This window comes from Podarcis bocagei (assembly GCF_964188305.1).
Source record: "Podarcis bocagei genome assembly, chromosome: 2".
NCBI classification, from domain to species: Eukaryota; Metazoa; Chordata; class Lepidosauria; order Squamata; family Lacertidae; genus Podarcis; species Podarcis bocagei.
The window spans coordinates 8,301,136-8,317,025 of NC_138126.1; positions in this window are offsets into that span (position 1 = coordinate 8,301,136).

The following is a 15,890-nucleotide window of genomic DNA, read 5'->3' on the forward strand; positions in this document are numbered from 1 at the left end:
CCTTTCAGTCAACCTGGGGCTCATTGTGGGAGCCATTCTGGGTGTCATGGCTGCCATCCTGCTGGTCTCTGGGATCATCTTCTTCTTCATCCGCAGTAAGTAAACCCTGGATGTGTTTGCTGCCTCTCATGTCTCCTTCTGTCTCGGCCTCTGACTGGGAATGTGCTGGTGGAGCCTTTCTGGCAACTGCCCCTTGAATCCCTGCAGACACCGTTCTCCATAAAACACCCTTTGAACATGAACCAAAAGTCCTGTTGGCCATTGCTTTGCGCTCAGGAAATTCACTTCCCACCTGATGTTTTAATCAATCCTAAGCCTTCAGTCCTGTACACACTTAGCAGGGAGCCTTCCTTACATATCTTTAGGCGCCAGGCAAAAACGTTTCTCTCGTACCAGGCCTTGGGCCATTTAAATGTGAGTTACTGGTTTGTTTTTATTTTATTATGTATTTTGTGCTCTCATTTTGTATTTTTATGTTGTGAACTGCCCTGCTATCTTCAATAAATGAATGAATAAATATTGATCTGGGAGGATGCTGTATTGAACTGAATAGGACATTCCTCTGAGTAGACTTGCCTATAATTGCACTGTTAAAGTTCCTTATCTCTTCCCCCCACCCTCTCTGGGCAAATTTATTTATTTATTTATTTATTATAAAAATTTTATTGGTTTTTCACAGTTTTTATACACACAAACAATACACAATACAAACAAACAAACAAACATGTATAATTTCATATCCTTTTTTCTTAAACCTTACTTCGCCGACTTCCCCATACCTCCCCTTTCTACATCCCAATTTCCAAACTTATTTCAGCAAATCCTAGCTCTTGGTTTTATCAAATTTTCCCCTTATTCTTTTCTTTTACTTAATCTTTTACAGCTGTAATCCCCCTTTCCCCCCAAAAAAACCTCGACATTTTAGCATTCATTAATTTTACAATGTTTCTTAAGATAAATTTTGAATTTCTTCCAATCTTCTTCCGCCATCTCTTTCCCCTGGACACGGATTCTGCCGGTCATTTCAGCCAGTCCCATATAGTCTATCACCTTCATCTGCCATTCTTCCAGAGTGGGTAGATCTTGAGTCTTCCAATGCTTTGCGATGAGTACTCTTGCTGCTGTGGTGGCATACATAAAAAAAGTTCTATATTTCTTTGGCACCAATTGGCCGACAATGCCCAAGAGAAAGGCCTCTGGTTTCTTAGGGAAGGTACATTTAAGTACCTTTTTCATTTCATTATATATCATTTCCCAGAAAGCCTTAATCTTCGGGCACGTCCACCAAAGGTGATAAAAGGTACCTTCAGTTTCTTTACATTTCCAACACTTATTGTCAGGCAAATGGTAGATTTTTGCTAGCTTGACAGGGGTCATGTACCACCTATAAATCATTTTCATAATATTTTCCTTTAAGGCATTACATGCCGTAAATTTCAAACCGGTGGTCCACAACTGTTCCCAGTCAGCAAACATAATGTTATGACCAATGTCCTGTGCCCACTTAATCATAGCTGATTTAACTGTTTCATCTTGTGTATTCCATTTCAGCAACAAGTTATACATTCTAGACAAATTCTTAGCATTGGGTTCTAACAATTCTGTTTCTAATTTTGATTTCTCCACCTGGAAGCCAATTTTCCTGTCTTGTTTATAAACCTCCATTATTTGATAATAGTGAAGCCAGTCTCGTACTTTAGCCTTCAGTTTCTCATGGCTCTGTAATTTCAATTTATCACCCTCTTGTTCCAAAATTTCCCAATATTTTGGCCATTTAGCCTCCATGTTAAGTTTTTTCACAGCTTTAGCCTCCATTGGCGACAGCCACCTTGGAGTTTTATTTTCCAACAAGTCTTTATATCTGATCCAGACATTGTATAATGCTTTCCTAACGATGTGATTTTTAAAAGCTTTGTGCGCTTTAACCTTATCATACCATAGATATGCATGCCATCCAAATACATTATTAAAGCCTTACAAGTCCAAGATATCTGTATTCTCGAGGAGCAACCACTCTTTCATCCAGCAAAAAGCTGCTGATTCATAATACAGTTTTAAGTCCGGCAGGGCAAATCCCCCTCTTTCCTTTGCATCCATTAAGATCTTAAATTTTATTCTGGGTTTTTTGCCCTGCCAGACAAATTTCGAAATGTCCTTCTGCCACCTCTTGAAACAGTCCATCTTGTCAAGAATTTGCAATGCTTGAAACAGAAATAACATTCTAGGCAATACATTCATCTTAATAGCTGCAATTCGACCTAACAAGGAAAGCTTCAAATTTGACCATATTTCTAGATCCTTTTTTAACTTCTGACCAACATTTCTCATAATTATCTTTAAACAGATTCACATTCTTAGATGTCATATTGACCCCTAAATATTTCACCTTCTTAACCACTGTCAAACCTGTTTCATTCTGGAACCTCTCCCTTTCCATGGCTGTTAAATTTTTCTCCAAAACTTTTTTGTTTATTCAGTTTAAATCCGGCAACTTGACCAAATTCTTGAATTAGCTCTAAAACCGTTTTCGTACTAGTGTCTGGCTCTTGTAAAGTAAGTACCAAGTCATCTGCGAAGGCCCTTAACTTATACTGTTTGGCTCCGACCTGAACCCCTTTAACCAGCTGGTCACTTCTGATCATGTTTAGCAAAACCTCCAGGACTGATATAAAAAGTAGTGGGGAAATTGGGCACCCCTGTCGTGTCCCTTTTTCTATTTTAAATTCTTCCATTACCACATTATTTACAATTAACTTAGCCTTCTGTTCAGAATATATTGCACCCATACCATTCTCAAATTCTTGCCCTACCCCCATCCCATGTAGATTCTTCTTCATAAAACTCCAAGAAATATTATCAAAGGCTTTCTCCACGTCCAAAAATATCAGAACTGCTTTGGTGTTTATATTCACCTCTAATAATTCCAAAATGTCTATTATGTTCCTCACGTTATCTAACAAATGTATTCTTGGGAGAAAGCCTGTTTGGTCCTTATGAATCTCTTCCATCAATACTTTTTTCAATCTTTTTGCCAAAATGTCTGCAAAAATTTTGTGATCCACATTAAGTAATGATATAGGGTGGTAGTTCTTAAGCTGAGTCTTTTCAGTCTCTGTTTTCGGTATGAGTGTGATATACGCTTCTTTCCACGATTCTGGTGCCCTCTTCCCCTCCAAAATTTCATTACAGACTTCCTTCAAAGGTTGTATCAGCCACTCCTTCAAAGTTTTATAATATTTGGAAGTCAACCCATCTGGTCCTGGGGATTTGCCCAATTGCATATTTTGAATGGCACCTTCTATCTCTTGTTCAGTTATTTTCTGATTCAGGTCCCTTTTACTTTGATGGGAGATTTTTTGTAGGCCATTTTTCTTAAGAAACTCATCTATGTCTCTTTCATTCTGCGGCCCTTGTGAATATAATTTTTTGAAATAACTCTGGAAGCAGTTTCTGATCTCATTTGGCTTGTAAATATTCTTTCCTTCCACCTCTAGGCTTGTAACCGTATTTAATTTTTGCCTTTTCTTCAATTGCCAAGCCAGAAGTTTACCACATTTGTCCGCAGATTCAAATGTCTTTTGTCTCATTTGCTTAATCTTCCATTCATTTCTTGATTCATCAGTTCCATATATTGTGTCTGGTATAATTTAATTTCTCTCAAGATCTCCTGGGACTTTGGTTTAGATCTCAATTTCTTTTCTCCTTCCTTTATCTTTTCCAGAATCTTGTCCCTCTTCTCATTTTGGTTTCTCTTCTTTATTGAGTTTTGTTGTATTAAAAATCCTCGCATAACAGCTTTACTTAGATAGATAGATAGATAGATAGATTCTTTATTGTCATTACACTAGTGCAACATTGCACAAGTGCAACGAAATTGGATGCCATCCCTTAAAAACAACAAAAGGAAAACAACAACAACAACCAAACAAACCACCTTCCAACCACACCCACACCCACCCCCAAAAACTCCCAGATCTCACTATCGAGTTACAGCATTCAAAAAGGCCACAGCTCTTGGATAGAAACTGTTTTTCAGTCTATTTGTCCTTGACTTGATGTTTCTATACCTCCTGCCAGAAGGCAGTAGTGCAAACAGACTGTATCCCGGGTGAGATGGATCCTGCAGGATGTTGTTTGCTTTCCTAAGGCAACGGGAACCGTACAGTTCTTCCAAAGGTGGGAGAGGGTGACCAATAATCCTTTGGGCTGTGGTTATGACCTTCTGGAGCACCTTCCTCTCTCTAGCTGTACAACTGGAGAACCAAGCACAAATACAGTATGTGAGTATGCTCTCTATGGAGCCTCGGTAGAAGGACACCAGCAGTCTCTCACTCAGATTGTTCTTTTTTAAAAGTCTGAGGAAATAAATTCTCTGCTGGGCCTTCTTCACCAGAGCAGTGGTATTTGCGCTCCAAGTCATGCCCTGATCCATGGTCACTCCCAAAAACCTGAATTCCGCCACCCTCTCCACCCGTTCCCCGTTGATATACAAGGGCTGAATGTCCGCCTTTTTTTTCCTGTAATCCACCACCAATTCCTTGGTCTTAGCCGTATTAAGAGCCAGATTGTTCTCTCCACACCAAACACAGAGCCGCTCCACCTCGTCCCAATAGGCGGACTCATCCCCTCCTGAAATGAGCCCCACCACCGTAGTATCATCAGCAAACTTGATGATTTTGTTGCTGGAGTAGATGGCTGTACAGTCATACGTATAGAGAGCATAGAACAGGGGACTCAACACGCAACCCTGTGGTGAGCCGGTGTTAAGGCTAAGGGCTGTGGACACATGTGACCCTACTCTAACCCTCTGAGAACGTTCTGACAAAAAATCCAAAACCCAGAGACAGGTGGAGTTGGGGAGTCCAATCGTCTCTAGCTTGGACACCAGTCTATGGGGGAGGATAGTGTTAAAAGCAGAGCTAAAATCCACAAACAGCAGCCTCACATAATTCCCCGGCTGCTCCAGATGGGACAGAGCAGCATGGAGAGTGATGGTGATAGCGTCTTCTGTGGATCTATTTGCCCTGTATGCAAACTGGTAGTTGTCAAAAGTTGATGGAAGACTTGCGTCCCAGATTACTCTTTTTTCTACGTCTGTTTTTAAGTTTATTTCGAAATAGTCTCTCAAAGTTTTTTTGGCCTTTTTACAGACCTCTTCATCTCTCAATAAGGTGTCATTCATCCTCCATCTAAAAGATCCAGCTGTTGTTAACTTCATCTCCATCTTTATGGCGTTATGGTCGGAGCAGGTTTTTGGGCAGATTTCCACTTTCTTAATCTTTGGAGCCATCCCACTAGTAATCCAAATTTGGTCAGTTCTAGTCCATGTCATCATGGCTTCAGAAAAGAAGGTTCCCTCTCTCTCTCTCTCTCTCTCAAGGGTTCTTTGTTCTCCAAATGTCAATCAGGTCCATATTTTCAGTCATTTCAAAAAAAGTCTTTGGTAGTCTCCCATCTTTGGAGACTACCTGTCTTTGTGATTTGTCCATATTTGTAGATACTACTCCATTCATGTCTCCCATCATAATTAAGTTGTAGTCCAAATAGTCCAATAATATCTCATGCAACTTCTTGACGAATTCCGACTTCCCTTCATTTGGTGCATAAATCCCTAATATCAAGAATTTTTCACCTTGAGCTTGAATTTCAATAGCCAAAAATCTTCCTTGTTCATCTTTAAACATCAATTTCGGAGAAAGTTTTTCCTTTGCATAGATTACCACTCCTCTTTTCTTAACTTTATCAGATGAAATAAATTCTTGTCCTAATCTCTTGTTGATGAGTAGTTTTCTATGCAGTCTTGTCACATGACTTTCTTGTAAACAAATCAAGTCCAAATGTTCTTTTTTCAATAAATGAAACACACTTCTCCTCTTGCGAGGAAGGTTCAAGCCATTACAATTTCAGCTTAGAAGTTGCAGAGCCATCCTGTTGCTATTGACTTTTACCTCCTGTCGCTCCGAGTAGTTGTTCGTCTTCTATCAGTGATTTCAGTCCAAATGTTAGATTCAAAATATCTGTTGCTTCCTTTGTCACTGGGGTTGGTTCCACTTCCACCACTCCTTTCAGAAGGTCTTCCCTGTTATCTCGTAGAAATTGCTCTTTGTCTTGGACAGATCTTATTCTGATTTTCCTACCTTTGTATTTAAAAGATAGGCCTTGGGGAAATTCCCACCTGAATAGTATTTCGTTCTTTCTCAGTAGTTCGACCAGCTCTTTGTATTGGGCTCTTGCATCCAAAATGTGTTTTGGTATATCTTTAAAAATCTCCACAAAAGAATCTTCAATCTCCAGAGTTCTTTGAAAATGCAGATTCAATATTTTATCTCTTTCCTCTTTTGATCTTAAAGTTATCAAGCAGTCCCTTGGCTTCTTTCTGCCTTGTCTTCTGCCCAGTCTAAACGCAGACACTATCTTAATTTCTTCCTTCTCCAACTCCTGTTGCCAAAAATCCGAAAACTCCTTGGAAAGGAAGTCCACCAGGTTATCCTTCTCACTTTCAGGCACTGCTCTCAATCTTAATATCTGTGTGGTGTAGTGGTTAAGAGCGGTAGTCTCCTAATCTGGGGAACCGGGTTCGCATCTCCGCTCCTCCACATGCAGCTGCTGGGTGACCTTGGGCCAGTCACACTTCTCTGAAGTCTCTCAGCCCCACGAACCTCACAGAGTGTTTGTTGTGGGGGAGGAAGGGAAAGGAGATTGTGAGCCACTTTGAGACTCCTTTGGGTAGTGATAAAGCGGGATATCAAATCCAAACTCCTCCTCCTCCTCCTCCTCCTCCTCCTCCTCCTCCTCCTCTTCTTCTTCTTCTTCTTCTTCTTCTTCTTCTTAAGTTCCTCTCCTTCCTTTGCATTTCGAGCATGGACAAAGCCAGCTCATGGTCTTCTAACTTTTTACAGACTGGTATTATCTTTTCCTGAGTGGCATCCACAGAAACTTTGGCTTCTTCTGCAATCTTACGTATAGTAGCAGAATCCTCTAGAAGTTTATTAATAGACTCTGTATTAGAGGTCACCCTCTTCCCTAATTCATTAACACTTTGCGTATTCAAATCAAGCTTTGTAGAGAGCTCTGTCAATTTTTTACTATTTTCCACACCTTGCTTTGTCAGAGATTCCAAAGACTCATTTATTTTAACTAGAGCTTGTGTCACAGGGTCTGTTGACATTGTTGTTTTTGTCTGCCCAGTTGCAGCTGGTGCCACTGGAGTGCCTGAGACCGAAACTCTTCGCTGTTGTAAAGTTTTTGCCTTGTATGTTTTGCCAGATCTAGTTGTTGTCTCTTCTGGTGCACCACTCATGTCCCAGTCAAGGTCGTTCCCACGCCTGTAAATTGTTTTTAAATGGAAAATTCCACTAGCTTAGAAGTTATAGTCCACTTTGCAACAATTTCAGCAGAGTCCTCTAGGGGGGAAAGTTTCCAAGGCTTCTGCAACAAAATGTCTTTTAATCCAATCCCCCTAAGTCTTCCAAAAAATCAATTGCAACAGTTCCCCAATGTATTTCCAAAATTTAATAGTCCAGTAATTTAGTATCTTTCAAGAGCCCAGTAACTCAGTACAAGAGTAACTTTCAAAGTAACAGTTTAACAGAATGACAGTTCTCTTTCCGGCATCCTTATTTTAGGCAGTCCGTTTCAAGGGGTTTGACACAGCGGCAGAAACTTTTAAAAACCCCTTTTCCTGCAGGTTCAAAGTCCACGTTCCTCCCCTTTTGCTCCTGCCAGCAAGAGGGTTTTTTTTAGTCAAATGTCCAGTTCACTTAGTTCCCAAAGATCTTTCTGCAATTGCAGCTTTGTACTTTCTTTGCTGTATACTTTTGCAGTCCGGGAAGGCAGACTTCCTTACTTTATGCCAATCCCGTTTCCGGCCAGATTTTCCTTAAAATACTTGTAAATTCCAAATTAGTCTTTTAAATCCTACTCACGGGTTGTTGATTTGTAATCCAAATTTTCAGGAAGGAATCGGCGCTCTCCGACTATGGCGACACGGCTTCGCTCCACGGGCTGGGTGACGACTCTCAGCACCACGCTTCACCCCCGCTGCTGTTCCGGAGCCTTTAAAAAGGCTCATTTGCGATTTCGGGGGGGCGCAAAGGTGCCCGCCGAGTCTCCTTGCTTACAGGCTTCCGCGCCTGTAATTTTTAGGGGTCCCCACTTCTCTGGGCAAATTTAAGGGGTCTGCTGGGAGTGAAATAATAATTTGAAAAGGAATGAGTGAAGGGATTGGATTATGTTTCCTTCCACCCTCTTGGAATTTGTCCACTGCCTGGTTTCCCCATGTTGATTTTTTTATTTAATTTCCTCAATTTTTTTCTACTTCTTTGTAACATGAGTTCCTTGAAATGCTCCCCTTCTGGGCTCCCCTTCCTTGGAGGTGTTTGGAAGAGACAAGAGGAGCCTCTGCTGGGAAGGTTTCAGCATCTGAGAGCCAGATTGTCGAAATGTAATTGTGTGGCCTCTGGAGGTCCCTTCCAGCTCTGACCTTCTGGTTTTGTCTCTACAGGGAAACAGAGCAAGAAATTAGCCTACAAAGCAGCCTCAAGTGAGTGACTCCTCCCCTCTCTCTGTCTGTCATATTTTTCTCACCATGGAGTTACAAACAGACAAAACCTAACACGGTGGTGGCCTAGTCCTTAAGCCCAAGACCCTGATGGGATACTTAGGCCTGTCTGCTCAGCCTGTCTGTGGAGAGCAAGGGGTCCCTCAGGGCCAGGAAAAGGCTGCAGAGAGACTGTCGGCTGAGGGAGGGGCTCCAGGAAGGAGCAGGAGGAAGAGCCGAGGGTGGGGGGAGAGAGGGGTCTCTGGGGGTTTAATTTACTGAAACCTGAAGCTAAAGAATTGGTTGGGTGGCTCAAGTCTGTGGGTGTCAGGAACCCTCCCCTCTAAATTTGGCACGACTGCTCTCCCCCCCCCTACCCCCCGCTTCTGCCTTTCTGCCCTCTTCCTTCCCAAATCACACCCACCCCCGCTCTAGTCCCCCGCTGTCTCCATGCCAGGCTGTGCCCATCTCTCTTTACCCTCCAGCATCTGCTTCTCCCTCTAATGCTGTCCTTGAGCCCCCTTGCCTCTGGGCTGCCTGTCCCTGAACTCTTCTTAGCCCCCCCCCCCAGATTGAGATTGATTTGGGGTGGGGTTGGAAGGAGGGAGAAGGGCTGGGGGGGGGATCTTCCTCCCCGGGATCCTGACTCCTGTGTTTCCTCCCTTTTGCAGCAAGTGACCTGGGACCTGACATCTCCGCCGGGGTAAGTGGGGGTGCAGGTGGGGGCACAGGGGGGCTCTTGCAGAAGACTCTGTGTGGAACATCCTCAAATGGGGGAAAGCTGTTACCCCCCTTGGGCTTTCCAAGAGTGACATAATCTGGAGTGTCCATTGAGCTGAAAAAAGCTCTTGTGACTCATTCTGTCTCTTCATCTGAGCTCCACAGAGGATCCCCTCCACCTGACAAATGGGTTCTCCCCAGGATCTCAATAAGAGGGAGTCACATTTTGGGTTCTGGAAGGGATTTTTCCTTCCAATAGGACTGCTTTGTGTCCTTCCAGTATTCCCCCAAAGTGTGCAGCTTGGCTCACTTGCTGGAGCTGCCCTCTGCAGGCATTTGCTCTGCGGGCCCATTTTGGTGACACTCCTAGCATCTCTTAGGTCTGATTTGACATGATAAGGGATGGTGGTTTTCATTGGGAGGCTGCACTAGATGGCCTTTGGGTTCCCACTAGCTCTGTAATGCTGATGCCCCCACACCATGGTGTTGGCTTAATTTTGAAACACTCCTGTTCTTTATTTCTCCACAGTTTTGCCGTGAATTGCAGAGGCTCAGAGCTCCTGCTGTCCTTTAATGCTGTTTATGATGTTCCTTAATCCTGGCTCTCACTCATCCATTCTGACTCCAGCTGTAACTTGAATTTGAGGAGAATCATGTTTTTTCTGATAGATTTTGGCTAACTTTGCTTTTTAGCTGATTTTCAGAAATGTGTTTGTATTAATCAGAAATGTGCTGGATATACACAACTAAAAGCTTTAAAAAGGGGTGGGGAGATTGAGCAGTGATTTTGATGGTTTCTCTTTCTTCTTTGTTGCTGTGGATCCCACCACAAGCCTTTCCCCAATCTTGTGTCGCTCACTTTCCATCCAAATTGAAGGAAAGGCAATATTTGAGAATTGCTTTAGGTGTATCATGCACGAAATAGGCTGTTATTACTGGCTACCTGCATCTTCAGCCGCCCAGCCTATGGCTAAGTGGATGTCATGTCATGGAATGTATAAAAGCAGCCTAACTGCTCTGGCTGAATGTTTTCAATCCACCTTCTGTAGTGAGGAAGCGAAGAAGCTGGCAGGGAGGGATGGTTGGCAGGGAGGAGGGATGCTTAGATGCTCAGGAGTTGAAGCTGAAAGAGAGAAGGAACAGAGTGGCTGAAGAGAGAGGCGACTTTCCTGCAGGAGATGAGAGGGATTCTTGCTTCAGATTCTGCTGACAGCCAAGGAGGAAGCCAGCAAGGAGAAGAGGCAGATCAGGAGCTTCATGGCCAGAGTTTGATCTGAAATAAGCAGCCCCTTCTTTTGGGCTGCAGGCCTCCAGTTCATGAGACTTGTTGCCTGGTCCCCACAGCCTTCTAGGTGGGGAGACCCACTGGGAGTACATGAACTCTTCCAAGTAAACTACTTTTGTTGCCTTCAATTTGCCTAATTTTTATCTCATACATTCTTGCTTTTCCACCTGTGGCCCTTGAGGAACGTATTTTGCCTCTCTGCTGTTTCCACCATAGGATTTCCGCCATCTTCTTTCCCTTCTCATAGGCTAAGGAGAGTCTTTCCTAGATATAAGAATGCAGTACCGTATTTTTCGCACCATAGGGTGCACTGGACCATAGGGCGCACCCAGTTTTTAGGGGGGGAATTCAAGAAAAAAGAAAAAAAAATTTCCCCCCAGCCCCAAAGAGCAGCGTACAGGCTGCACACAACCTCTCCCTGCCGGAGGGGTTGCGTGCAGCTATGGAACAAGCCAAGGCAGCGAGCGGGATGGATTCTGCTCGCTGTTTTGGCTTCCACTTTAGCCCTGTGCAGCCTCTCCTTGGCGGAGGGGTTGCGCAGGGCTTTCCTGGCTTTCCTGGGAGGTGGGGGGACTCCCTCACCTCTCGCAAAAGCCCGCAGAAGCCGTGCAACCCCTTTAAAGAGATCGCGGCTTCTTCTGGCTTTTCTGGGAGGTGGGGGGATTCCCCCACCTCCCGCAAAACCGGCGGAAGCCGCGCACACTTTAAAAGTTCTGCACGGCTTCTCCTGGCTTTCCTGGGAGGTGGGGGGATTCCCTCACCGCTCGCAAAAGCCTGCAGAAGCCGTGCAATCCCTTTAAAGAGATCGCGGCTTCTCCTGGCTTTTCTGGGAGGTGGGAGAAGGGACTGATGCCGCCAGTCAGTCCCTTCTCCCTCCTGTGGAAAAGCCCGACTGATGCCGCCAGTCAGTCCCTTCTCCCTCCTGTGGAAAAGCCCACAAGAGCGCACGGAGCTTGTGTGCGGCTCTTGGGGGCTTTTCCCGCCTGCCTCCCCCCTGCATTCGTTCCATAGGACGCACACACATTTTCCCTTGCTTTTTAGGAGGGAAAAAGCGCGTCCTATGGTGCGAAAAATACGGTAACTCTTTTAGACCTCCAGGGTCTGCAAGACTCTTCTTGCCTAACCCAATAGATTTGCTGCATCTTGCTTTGAAGTCACTGGATATAATAAATATTATTACTCCTTTTGTAATATCTGTTTGACTGAAATAAACAGGTGCTCTCCCTTCGTCTTTAGTGGTTCTTTCCTTCTTATCACAGGAGTTCCAGAGATTTTGAAGTTCCTGAGAATCTTCACAGACTCTGACAGGGAGGTGCCAGTAATTGGTCTTCCTTTGTAAAGTGACTGAAGAAGTAGTGTCCAAAGCGAGATGGGGACATAATCTGTGGCTTTGCAGGGGTGGGATTAAATTACCTGAAGCCAAGAGGGTCTGAAGTCCTGTCAGTGCCTGGATGGGGACCACCTGGATGCTGCCTTTGGTTCCAGGATGGAAGAAAGGAGGGTTGGGGGGAATATAATAAAAGAAATATGTAGATATCTGATCTGGGGCAGGGTGTGGTTGGGAGGTGACCAAGGCAGGGTTGCCCCAAAAGTCCACAGTCCCAGAAGGAAGTTCTCCCACTGAGATGAAAAGAAGATGCCCAAAATATTTAATTTATTTTAAATTTTTACCCCACTCTTCCTCCCAAAGGAGCTCAGGGCAGCAAACCTCAAAATGTTAAAACAATACCATTTAAATGATTTAAAATTTAAATATTTTTTCTCCCTCCGCCCTGGATGTAAATCTTCCCTCACCCCTTCTTCCCTGGTGGGGAGTGGGAGGCCATTTGGGGGCCGGCCTCGGGTGTCAAAATGTATTGGGCTGGCCTTGGTGAGTGAGTTTTGCTACGTACAATGGGACTTCACGGAAAACACAACTTAAGGCGACATTGGAGCACTGCACAATCGTTTGTGTGTGAACATCTAGGAAACACGTGGAGAACTGCACTGATGGTTGTAAAACACTCCTAATTATTATTCCTGTACCATTATAATTTTATTGTATAATCTTAGAAGGTTGTAGACTGAGCAGCTCCTCCATCGGTGTGGGGTGGGTGCCCACCTTGAAAACGCCTCCGTGGAGAGGGGATCAATTTTTTTAAAAAATCATTTGCATTTTCATAAACAGGAACAGAGCATATTTAATCCCTCTCTCCTTCCCTCACTCGACTTACAACTTCATACCAAATACAGCATATATACATATACCATATGACTTTCCTTCCACACTTTTCCTGGTTCTTTTGTTTTTCTACTACTCTGCATAATCCACATCTTTTTAATCATCCAATTTGTTATCTATTAAATACTCTCATCTATTTTAACTGCTGGATTTATACGAGACCTGCTAAGCTATGTCTTTCTCTAGACTGGTTCTTGAAATATTCACTAGGCATTATCCATTCCTCCTCATATTCCTTATATCTGTTTTCTCTTATCCTGTTTGTCAGACCAGCCAGTTCAGTACATTCAAACATTTTACACTGCCGGTCTTCCTGAGTGGGTGCTATTCTTGTTCTCCACCTTTGTGCCAAGAAGGTTCTAACTGTGGCAGTGGCGCATAGTAATAAACTCTTTTGTTTTTGGGGGACCTCTGTTGTTACCATCCCCAAAAGGAAACTCTCAGGTGTTTTGGGGAAAGTCTTTTTAGGTATCTTTTAAAATTCATTTTATATCTTTTCCCAATATCCCTTAATTATTTTACACGACCATCACATGTGAATAAAATATCCCTCAATTTCATTACACTTCCAAAATATACCTTTTTCTTCTTTAGACATTTTCGCCAATCTGGTGGGTGTTAAATACCATCTGTGGGCCATTTTCATCATATAATTCTTTATCGCATAACTTGCCATAAAATTCATATTTATTTTCCACAACTTTCCCCATAATTCATGATCGATTTTGTGACCCACATCCTGTGCCCACTTAATCCTGCTAAATTCCTCTTTCGTTTCCCACTCCAACAGCAGTTTATACATATTTGTTAATACTTTTATATTTGTATCTAATAGGTCTTTGGTAAACTGAGATTTTTGTTCTGCAAAGCCATTTTTCCTATCTATATTCATTAATGTGCTGTACCTACAGTAATTGGTAACCAGATTTCTTAATTCCTCGAGATTTCTCAGTTTGGTTCCTGTCCTGTAAGAGATAAAATTTCACTGTAAGTTAACCACTGCTTATCCATATTTATTATTTTCCTGGTTGTAGCTTCCACTGGGGATATCCACAGTGGTGTTTTTCTTTCTAATAAGTTTTTATACGTTCCCCATACTCTAAATAGGTTTTTTCTGATTACGTGATTTGTAAAAGTTTTATATATTTCCATTTTTCCATACCATAGGTAGGCATACACCCACTTGCACCGATTCCAAAGCTGTGACATATGTGGGAACCTTGACCATTTTTTTGCAACCCGTGACTTGCCTCAACTGGTCCCTTGAAGGATTTCCTAGAAATCACCTGATTTCCATTTCAGCCGGGGAAGAAAGCAGCCGGCAAGGGGCAGCAGAGGATCGAGAAAACAAGAAAGCGAGAAAAGACAAATGGGACTGTGGAGAAATGGATGAGGGTGTCTTGTGGCAGAGAGAGAGAGGGAGGGCAGGAAACAAACACACACAAACCCCAGTATTAATGTAGGACGAGTACTTCCTCAGCGAAATCTGTCTCCGTTCTTCAATTTCTGTGAGAAATGTCAGTCAAGCAGCCTGAGATGCTGTCACTTGAGATTCCTTTGCTAGCTTGGCATGCAAACGAAATTTAGATTATTGTAACTCACCAAAGACTGTTTACTGCACCATCAGCTATCCTTCTTATAAGTAAAATTGAAAACAAACATTAAAAATAAAAAGGCCTTGTTCTGGGAACTGCCCTGGGACTTTACAACCGGACTCAGAGGTTGCTGAGGGAGGCAGAAGGGGGCAAAGTCCCCTGGGAAACAATCCAGCTTGGAACGGAGAACCACACCTTTTCAGATAATACAGAGCATGGTGAAATCACAATAAATAAAACCTCCCCTTTAGTAGTTTCAAGCACTACTACAGGTTCCTCATAATATCTGTAGTGCATTGTTTACTGTGACGGCACCTGCACTTTGGAACTCCCCGCCTATTGCAACAAAGCGCGTGCCTTTGCTAGACTCTTTTCGGGCACCTGCTAAAAGCATTCTTCTTTAGGCAAGCATACCTAGATCCTTAGGAAGTTGAGGTAATTTTAATCTTAATATTTTAGCTTCTGTATGTTTTAAAGTAGTGGAACATCATCCCTTCATGTGTGAAGGAAATAAGCAGCTATCCTATCTTTAAAAGACATCTGAAGGCAGCCCTGTTTAGGGAAGTTTTTAATGCTGTATTGTTTTTAACACTTGATTGGGAGCCGCCCAGAGTGGCTGGGGAAATTCCGCCAGATGGGTGGGGTATAAATAACAAATTATTATAAAGTAGGGTTGTTAATTTTTCTTGATTTTACTGCTGTGGTGTTTCGTTTTGTGGGGTTTTTTTTTTGGGGGGGAACCACTTTGCAGGTTTTAAAAAATAATTTTAATTTTTAATAATTTTATTAAATAAATATAGAATAAATATATAAATAACACAAGCCAAAACACAATTCATCTTTAGATTTAAGTATCTGTCCATAGTCGCCTACTTGTTATCAGAGGCAGAGAATCCACATTCCTTTGTAAGAAAATATGAAATAACGTAAAATTGCCATTTTTGCAGGCAATTTAAAAAAAATAAAATTCAATGTTGGGGAGGGCTGACATGAAATTTTCCTCACCGGGTACCACCTGACCTTCCTCCCTCTCTGCATCCCAGAAGTTACCAGTCAACACTCCCAGCAGCAACAGACCAACAGACAAAGTGCCACATAGAGGCAGTTAGTCCTCTGGGAATGTTGGGCTTGACTGACAGCTTTACAGACTCCGCCCACAAACGCATCTCCCTGGGGATCTCACAGCCCCTCCCCCCAGTTTCAGAGAGGGGGGGGATTCCCAGACCCCCCTGGAGATGCGAGGACTGAACCTGGGGTCCTCCCCTGGCAACCCCCCTCCGCCCTCCCTGCAGGGCAGGACAGGAAGACCTGCCGGGGGGGGGGGGAGAGAGGGAGGGAGGGAGGGAGGCGGCGATTCCCGGCGAGGAGCTGCAAGAACTTCCTCGTTCCCTCTCCAGCCTCGCTCGCCACTTGTGTCTCGAATTCTGCCCAGCGACCGCTGCCGCCATCTGCGCTCAGATTTCCGATTGGCGGAATATTTTCCTCTCGCCCAATCCCAGCTCTCGCTGCTTCTGGTTCCGCAGACGGGTC